The sequence below is a fragment of the Crinia signifera genome, chromosome 2 (genome assembly GCF_055691185.1).
Source record: "Crinia signifera chromosome 2, ASM5569118v1, whole genome shotgun sequence".
Taxonomy (NCBI): Eukaryota; Metazoa; Chordata; class Amphibia; order Anura; family Myobatrachidae; genus Crinia; species Crinia signifera.
This window is the reverse complement of record NC_139218.1, coordinates 263,761,706-263,771,672: the sequence shown is the minus strand read 5'-3', so window position 1 is coordinate 263,771,672 and position 9,967 is coordinate 263,761,706. Positions and strand designations below refer to the sequence as shown.

At 42.1% G+C, this 9,967-nt stretch overlaps 1 pseudogene; it reads right to left on the bottom strand.

The window, feature by feature from the left end:
- Nucleotides 1–2,517: 2,517 nt before the first annotated feature.
- LOC146058507 (basic helix-loop-helix transcription factor scleraxis-like) lies at nucleotides 2,518–9,733 on the bottom strand (annotated as a pseudogene).
- Between the last annotated feature and the right edge of the window lie 234 nt (nucleotides 9,734–9,967).

The window sequence follows — 9,967 nt, the reverse complement described above, 5'->3', positions numbered from 1 at the left end:
TGTGCGTAGATCTGCCAGCCAATAAGACGCACTTTTGTGACTTTATTTGTTCTTTGCCTCTATATATTTGTACAGCAATGTGTCTTCAAGCTTCTAGAATCTAGGCTGGATCTGTATTACATAATATATAGAGATAAATAACATATTTCTAGTACTTCATAAGGGGAAATGATAGAAGGCAGCTAGGGCTTATTTGTTCATAGCAGTGCCATGCACGTGTAAAATGCTGGCAGAAGTTACCAAAACAACCTGTTAAAATAACAGTAATCATAAAGGGGAAACATACTGTACTACATTGGCAGAGGGGTTATCAGCACTTTCATGACTGAATGTATTCGAGTCTATAGCCATTAGCCACATACAAACACTAGATTCTTTTTTAAAAGATACCACTCATTTTGGCCCTTCTAAGTGATATCTTATGAAAAATTGTTTAGTGTGTATGCTCAGTAACACCCCCCCATCATCTGTGCAGCATGACAATGTCATACAGTATACTCAATGCTGACTATATCATCAACAAAGCATTCGGTCAGCACGTTAAAGATGACTTCTCTGACGATATTGGTTACTGTGATCGTTCATTGAGTATGCACAATATCATTAGTCCGGGCTTACCGCTGATATCATTAATAATATCAGCGGTGGAGTCCGTCGCCTAGTGTGTATGGGGTTTAAGAAAGACAGAGGTATTATAAATCAGAATTGATTTTCCAGCTATATAACTCATCTTAATTAATTCAGAATGAGACAAAAGTATTGTTTTCGGGTAAAGTTAAATAAATATTTGTTAATTTTTGTGATATACACAAAGTCCAAAATAATTAACGTGTTTTGATATATATCTAAGTAACTGCATTTGGGACATTTATATTCCAGATTATATAAAGTACAGTATAAGTAATGTAAACAATAAAATAGATGCAAACTGCATGTGCATTGAATAAGAGGTGTAACTAGAAAGTTTAGCACTAGGGGCAAAAAAATTATTTCCTTTAGCTCTCAATATAAACAAGTTACTAGCCTGTCAACATAACAGTAATATCAGCCTCAGCGGTTGTGTGTGGCCGAACAGTGCAATACTTGAACTGCTTCGCCAGGTGACATCTAGTGGCTGTTGGCATGCACAACCCTTGAATTCCCCCATAGAGGTGAGGAGCAATTTGTGCCTTTTATTATATATGATGTACACAGTCTGCATCCCATTTGAGCTTTCCACCTCACACAGCCCAAGTACATGACATGCAATGGCTTCGGTAGGTTAAATGTGCGCCTGTGGGAAGGGAAATTACAATAATTTATTTTATAGCATTAACAAGCAAAAATATGATGCTTTTTTTAACTGCAGATATCACTTACAGGAAGAACTGAAAATGCAGGGAGCAGTAGGTTCGGATAAGGCGAGAGTCCCTTACCATTTTGCTAGTAAGGTAGGATGTTATTGACACAGAGGTAATCATTCAATAATAGCCAGATGGGAGTTAGAACTGTCATCATTGGCGCCCCCCCAAAAATGGGAAAACTCATGTCAACCTTTTGACTGTCGACCTAGTCATTGTCAACGTAATCCTTGTGTCGACTTTCCAACCCTGTCGATCTTAGCCATGTCATGTGTCATTAAAAGCCATTTTGACCTTCTGTGGTTGACCCAATGCATGTTTACCTTATATTGGTCGACCTTATGACCCATACCCAATATGACATTGGGTTTTTACCCATTTTCTAGGCAGTAAAAAAGTAATTGGCATGTGTCATTCTAATATTGTTTTTAACCAATAGTGGGCCTGATGCACTAAGCTTCAAAAGTGATAAAATGGAGAGTGATAAACAGCCAGCCAATCGGCTCTTGTCTGACATTTTTCAAACACAGACTGTGACATGGCAGGTAGGAGCTGATTGGCTGGCCGTTTATCACTCTCCATTTTATCACTTTTGAAGCTTGGTGCATCTGGCCCTCTATTTTAGCTACAAAATACATGTTTCAAATGTGTTCCGCTTTAATCCTATCGAATTTAGAGCCCTTAAAGGGCCAGTCGTACACCCTTTCCATACATAGTAATGGTTATTCAGCAATAAGGCTAGTAAGCCAGGGGAGAAAGCTAGTGGTGAAAAGCACAGGTGAAAGTGTGTTATGACAACACACTCTGATGGAAGCGTTGCGTGTCCATGATCAGGTTTCATCATGTGTCGTTGGTTTAACCACCGTCTGTATCATGCTTGGGTTTAGCATTTCTTGGGGAGAAAATAGCAACGACACCAGGTGCAACTTTCCATTCTGAGTTACATTTCAGCTGCAAAGTAACTTAAATAAAGTGTTCCAGTACAAAATAAAGTGCACATCATGATGGTTTTTTGCTGCTGCGGTTGTTGTTGTTTAGAAATACAGTATAGTGTGTAAACTGCATTACATAAGTTCAATGTAAACAAAAGAGAGTCAAGAGGATATATTTAGAACAGGTCTATATTCAGTGCAAGTATTGTGCAAGCTGCTCATCTGAGTTAATGGCCACATACACCTTAAATAGACAAGTGCTTCTCCCCTTCCCTGTGCTGTAAAGAAAACACAGAGATACTGTATTAGAATTCATGCTTCATAAGGTCACGTTGTGCACAGGTCAACTTTACTGATAGAAAACAATGGCAGAGTTTCATAATTCTGTGTCCTAAATGGTTACCTACCTACTTTGGGGTTTCCAGAATCCAGCCAATTAAACTACAGTATTTAATCATTAAACAGTTATAGGAAAAACACTGTGAGTACTGTATGTATGTAATGTATGTCACTCTGCAACACTAACAATCATTTTCTCATCTTTAAAAAGCCCTTTTGGTTGTAGAACTGCACAAGCATGGCATACACACCATGTGCCATATCCATGATTTGTAGCTGATGTGCTTTTATCTCTTCTTATTGATTACATAAACCAAAACGCAAAAGTAGTTGGGTGATTTTTAATGTTTGTGATAAGAAAAATCTAATGAGATGAATGAACTAGAAAAAGGGCAGATTTTGTGCTATTTTCCTTGATCAATCCCCTGATAGTAATGTCTCCGAAAGCTCATTAACGAACTAAAAAAGAAATTCCTGCCCTGTGGCGGTTAATTACTTGAAGTTTACACAGTGCTATTAAATTGTGACAGTATGGAATTGCGCCAATAGTCAGCTACTTGGCGGTTAGACATCTTGTCTAGATGGAATCCATAGACAATATGTTGATTTGTGGCTAGTGGGAGGTGATTAATCGCCAGGTGACGACAACCACTTGTGTAGTTTAGTCCATTGGGTGAAATTTCAACTGTAACAGGCCGCATCTACCAAGCAGACCTAAATATTGTAAGATACAGTAAAGCATGGCTTTCTCATACTTTGTAATATGACAAATTCAGCCATGTTGCAATGAATACACGTAGTGAAGGGCCAAGGAGTTAATTGTATTAATTTATCATATTTAATTAGCCTTGGGGTTTAGCACCCAGCTAATTAGCGCAGATTCTTTTTGGCTTTTTACCCATTTAAGATTAACTCTGTAACTCTTGTTTTTATATACATTTATTTATTTAAAAAATATAAATATGAATATTACTAGAAATTACAAATAAGACTACTGAAGGTAGTATCATAATGAATATTACCCACTATACATTACAAATAAGACTACGGAAAGTAATCAGTAATATACTGTAAGCAGCTTTTTTAACCTTTGTAGTCATTAAAATATTTCAGTTATTAAAAATAGAAACATTTTCAAATGTAATCTAAATTAGTGTCAAATGTATTTTGCTTTTATCAGACAATAAAAGCCAACAGATATTGTACATGCTGATACACACAGTCTTTATTAGAGTGTCACTTACCATCTTCCTCTGATTGCTGAGGCAGAAGGTACAGATGGGTCTAGGTGCTGCACTGGCCACAGAGGCTCTGTATTGTAGACATGGCTGTCCATCCATGCAGTCCTCCCCCAGCAGCAAAATGTTTGCTAGATGTGAAATGTAACTAGAAGCCAGCCTTAGGGTTTCTATTTTGGACAGTTTGCGGTCTGCAGGCTCTGTAGGGATTAGTGTCCTGAGAGCAGTGAAAGCTGTGTTCACGCTGTGTGTTCTGTCTCTTTCCCGGGCATTGGCAGCTTGTCTCTGTTTGCTGACTCCAGATAGTCTACTTTTCCTCTTCCTTTTTCCCCTGTTGTCCCCAGATGGACTACTGTAGCCTCCATCATCCCCTCCACACAAAGATTTATCGGAGCTGTCACTTGCACTCTCAAGATCTTCAGCATCAGAGAGCAAACCACTACTGCAGTCTTCAGGTTGCCCAATGCCAACCCCTACACACTTCATGGCCCTGCAATCCACTCCTGTAGCCTCAGCCTCTGTCCTGATAAGCAGCACCATCCCCTGGGCTCCCATCACTTTTTATGCACTGCAGGCAAAGAGCACCTGTTAGTAGCGAGGAACTCCACTTGATCCAGTGACACCTCAGCAAGTCATTTTTTGAATGGTTGCTCCATTTAGACTGAGCATGTGGTTGCTCCGTAAGGCAAGAAAGGTGGGGTTGGTGGAGGGTTATGGAGGTTGGGGCAATGGCACCATCCTAAGCAGTGCACCTGTTCTTGTTGTCATGTTATGGGTAACAGCTAAAGACAGAAGTCCTGTTTCAAAAAGAGAGTGAAAGGGGACAGGCGGTGAGCTAACTAGGGTGACAAGTAAACCTGTGTAATCTCCATAGATGTAACGATAAGGACACATAGATAAAACACTGAACCATCATAGAACATTTGTTATGGTTTATTTTCTTCTTCATGGTAGTAATCCTAAAAATGATCAGATATGGATATAGATAAACAGACAACCTCGCTTCCTTGATTAGCTGTGTACCTAAGGTAAAATATTATATACAAACAACGATAACACTGTTCTTGCAAGTGAGTAATTTATTAAAAAGTGTTACATTAGTAAAAAATAAATAGGTACTTAAAAGTACTAAGTGTTACAATATGATGCCCCAAAACTAAGCACGTTAAATCAACGGTACTTGTTTCCTATCTGGGCGCCCACGATCAAAATCGCGGTGATCGGGGGTAAAAATCGCGGTGATCGCGGTCATCGCGGGCATCGCGGGTAAAATTGGATGGTCGCGATGCCCGCGATGACCGCGATCACCGCGATTTTCCCATAGGGAACAATGTTAAAAAGGCTGATTGACCGCGATTTCACTGTTAAATGGCTCAATTGACCCGATTTGGCCATATTAACCCTGAATTAGGCCCAATTAACCCTTAAATGTCCCCCCCAATTTTTGACGCCACCCCACGATCCACGGCAACCCGAAGCGTGGCGAGCGCAGCGAGCCCGCGAGGGGCGGCGGTACGCGTCCTCCGACCTTTTCATGCCCTACTATCCACTAGGGCGTGGTGTGAGAATATAATAGTGTGGCGAGCGCAGCGAGCCACCGAGCCCGAAGCGTGGCGAGCGCAGCGAGCCCCGCGAGGGGACGCAGATACCTTCACTGTGAAGGCCGCGAGGGGACGCGCATAATTGTGAAGGTATCCGCGTCCCCTCGCGGGGCTCGCTGCGCTCGCCACGCTTCGGGCTCGGTGGCTCGCTGCGCTCGCCACACTATTATATTCTCACACCACGCCCTAGTGGATAGTAGGGCATGAAAAGGTCGGAGGACGCGTACCGCCGCCCCTCGCGGGCTCGCTGCGCTCGCCACGCTTCGGGTTGGCGTCAATCGTGGGGTGGCGTCAAAAATTTGGGGGGACATTTAAGGGTTAATGGGCTCTGTGGCCCATTTAACATTGATTCCTATGGCCAAATCGGGTGGATTGAGGCATTTAACAGTAAAATCGGGTCCATCGCGGCTTTTAACATTGATTCCTATGGGAAATCGTGAGCATCGCGTCGCGGGCATCGCGGGTACATTTATGGCCGGCCGCGACGCGACCGACGCGATTTTTCAGGTTTAACATGGTTTTCAATGGGAAAATCGCGGGCATCGCGTCGGTCGCGTCGCGGGCAGGCATAAATGTACCCGCGATGCCCGCGACGGGCGCCCAGATAGGAAACAAGTACCAAATCAACTATGTATTGCAGAGTTAAGTATAATTATTCTGAACTACAAGTCCCAGCATGGTAGCACCTCTTATTATGTTTAGAATTAGGGTGTACATATATAATGTATTGCTGAGATAGTCAGTCTTCCTTTCTGGTTAAAACTATTTTGGTTACAATGAAAATAAGAAAAAAGTACCAAGGCCTATTCTGCCTCACCACAGAAATAAGGACCACCAAACGCTCAAACAGATACTGTAGCACAACACAAGCGGTGGTAATGCCGCTCAGCTCAGTCCTAAATATAGTGAATGCCAAAGTCCATCATGTGGAATCCAGTTTGTCTCTGCACAGACACTTGTATGTTTGTCAAAATGTGTTTTAATCAAACTGAAATGGCTATTCTTTACTTGCATGCCCCAAACCTCAATATTGGGGGGAAGTAAGAGAGTGTCCCTCAGTGAGGGATTGTACTTATCAGGATCACAAAATAAACCCACTACATGCATGTACCTGCTGTTAGCTGTGCGTGTAAGGTTTGATTGATCTTGATCTTCTGCATATTACATATGATGGTGACTTATCCAAGTTATTTCTTCATGTAGTGACATACTGGCAAGATATAGAAACCTTTACATGTACAGCAACACTATCCTAATTGGGAGTGGAGTATGCAGCTTGGGCCTAATTCAGACTTGATCACAGGCAAATATTTTCTAAAAATGAACAAAACCATGTGCACTGCAGGTGTGGCAGATGTAACATGTGCAGAGAGTTAGATTTGAGTGGGGTGTGTTCAAAATAAAATCTAAATTGCAGTGTAAAAATAAAGCAGTCAGTATTTACCCTGCACAGAAACAAAATAACTCACCCAAATCTAACTCATCTGCCCCACCTGCAGTACAAATGGTTTTGCCCATTTTGAGAACAAATTTGTCCTGTGATCAGGTCTGAATTAGGCCCCTTATTCCAGTTTGGAGTAGGAGTTTTGCACTTTCCCTTATTTTGACCTACACACAAATATTGCAATACCCTGTAGAAGGTTGAGTATCCCTTATTCAAATATCCATTATCCAAATAATTCCAAAAACCATACATTCTAGAAAGTGATTATTATTAATTTTGTTGTTGTTGCTAAAAGCACTACTGGGGACTACTGGGGACTACTGGGGACATCTGTAACAGCACTACTGAGGACATGATATGTAACGGGCACTACTGAGGACATGATATGTAACTGGCACTACTGAGGACATGAGGTATAACTGGCACTACTGGGACATCTGTAACAGCACTACTGAGGACATGATATGTAACGGGCACTACTGAGGACATGATATGTAACTGGCACTACTGAGGACATGTGGTATAACTGGCACTACTGGGACATCTGTAACAGCACTACTGAGGACATGATATGTAACTGGCACTACTGAGGACATGAGGTGTAACAACTACTGGGACATCTGTAGCAGCACTACTGGAGACATGATATGTAACTGGCACTAAATATGTGCAAGGAAATGATTGCTTGGCATTTAAATTCCGTATCTAAGATAGTACACAAACTGTGTTTCATGTTTTGAGACCTTATTCAGATCTGATCGCAGTACAAATTTGTTCTCAAAATGGGCAAAACCATGTGCACTGCAGGTGGGGCAGATGTAACATGTATAGAGAGAGTTAGATTTGGGGGAGTTATTTTATTTCTGTGCAGGGTAAATACTGGCTGCATTATTTTTACACTGCAATTTAGATTTGAGTTTAAACATACCCCACCCAAATGTAACTGTCTCTGCACATGTTACATCTGCCGCACCTGCAGTTCACATAGGGCCTTATTCTGATTGAGTCGGTCCACTGCGTGTGCGTTCGGACAGCCGATGTTTGGTGTTTGCGCATGTGCAGAGGCGTTTCTGCGCATGTGTGAAAGCCTCACACGTCCGAACACGGTGTGAATTCCGTGCAGAAAATGATCGGTCGGACCCATCCGAGCAGGGGGTGGAGAGGGGCGTGAAGGGGTGTTTTGGCTCATTACAATATGCGTACACCCCGCGTTTCATGGGTGTTCCCATGAAAACGCTGGGCGTACGTATGGTAATGCAGCCGTGATGCACGTGTGGAGAGCGGACAGCTGACATAGCCGGATATCAGCTGCCCGCCCATGTCCCTGCTTTCATAGAAAAAAATACCCGAGTGGTCTGGAGCACTCAGTGCTGCCTGACCGCTCAGTCCATCATTCGATGGTCATTGAAATATAAAAATGTTCTGAAAGAGAGAATAATCCGTTATCCAAAATTCTTCTGGTCCCGAGCATTTTGGATAAGGGATATGTTTTCTGTTGTTTCTGCCTTTATATAGAACATCCACACAGAAGGGAGAGTCGTGAAGACCAGTATCAGTGCAAAGATAAACTGGATTCCATATGATGGACTTTGGAGTTCACTAAATTTAAGACTGAGCTGAGCACCATTACCACCGTTGGTTTTGTGAAAACTATTTTGATTGTTAAAAGGAAAGAGGCTATTGAATAACACTGTCTTGAATTCAGAGTCTGATTCAGAGGTGGATGCAAAAGTCATAGCTGCTGCAACATTGTGGGCATCTTGGATTCAATGAATGCATTTAAAAACTCAGCATCCAATCACCATGAAGACTTGTCACAGTCACAGCAATGACCATCAGAGTAACCCTAAGGCCAGTATTCAATGCCTTTGATTCTCCATATTTTCTGGGGAATCAGTCAATTCCCCGGGTTTACAGGGAATTTTCTCACTGGAAAAACAATTTGCCCTATTCAATGGACACAATTCTCTGCAAATGAAGAGCAAATGTCTGGCGATTCTCTGTTTGTGATTCTCCGCGATTCGCCAGTGGTTTTCAATGGGGTTTTTAGTGGAATTCGCTGAGAGTGTATTCAATGCTGAAGTGGAGAACTTCTTTCTCCAGTGATTTTCCCCGGATTCTCCATTTTACATTCGTCATCTTTTTCTGGAGAACTGGAATGTGATCTTTGAAAATAAAGCATTTTTTATTTTTATTTTGGTGTCAAAAAATCAGATTTTTTTTCTGTGAAGGGGCATGCTATTTTTATTCATGTGCTTGCAGCACATGAATATATTTAAAAAAAAAAAAAATTTTTAAACAATATATATATATATTTTTTTTTACACATTCACCAGCAGGGGGCCGAGCCGGGAGCCGCTCATTAATATTCATATATTCACTGCACACTCGTCCCGATCATTACACATGCACGATCGGGACCAGTGTGTAGCGGCTCCCTAACACAGCCCCCTGCCAGCTCTGGGGGCTCTCCCTCTGTCCCCCACAGCCCTCCTTCACCCCCGCAGTGTCTGGCGCAGGCAGGGAGGCTTCCATCTCCCTGCCTGCAGCCGCCCCCCAGCTCCCCGGCGGCATTCGCGTGGGGGTTAAAATTCGCCGCCAGGGGCAGAGAGCCCCTGAGGCGTTGAATAGGGAGAACGGGCGGCTGCTCGGCGAATCTCCCTACAGGGAGAATTGGGGAGAAAGTGCAGCGAATCCTACACAGGATTCGCTGCAGCTCCCCAGAGCAAGCATTGAATACTTGCCTAAGAATGGGCACTATTATAGATAATACCTGGATAAATGTATAGAATATGTCAGTATTAGGGATTTTAGGGTGCTGTGGTAGTTGGGAACGCATTTTTGGACAAATGTACTAAGAACCTCAATTTTTTTATTTTAGATTCAATAATTTTTTATTGATTTTTCATGCAAAACATAAAGCTTTAAAAACATAAATAAAGACAAATTGGCATAACAAATCTGGTACAGTGTCATTGGGAACAAGGCCTCCTTATGACTAGAGTAGAATTACATATCATAACATGATACAGCATATGTATGAACATATGAATAATACATGTGGGTGTTCCGC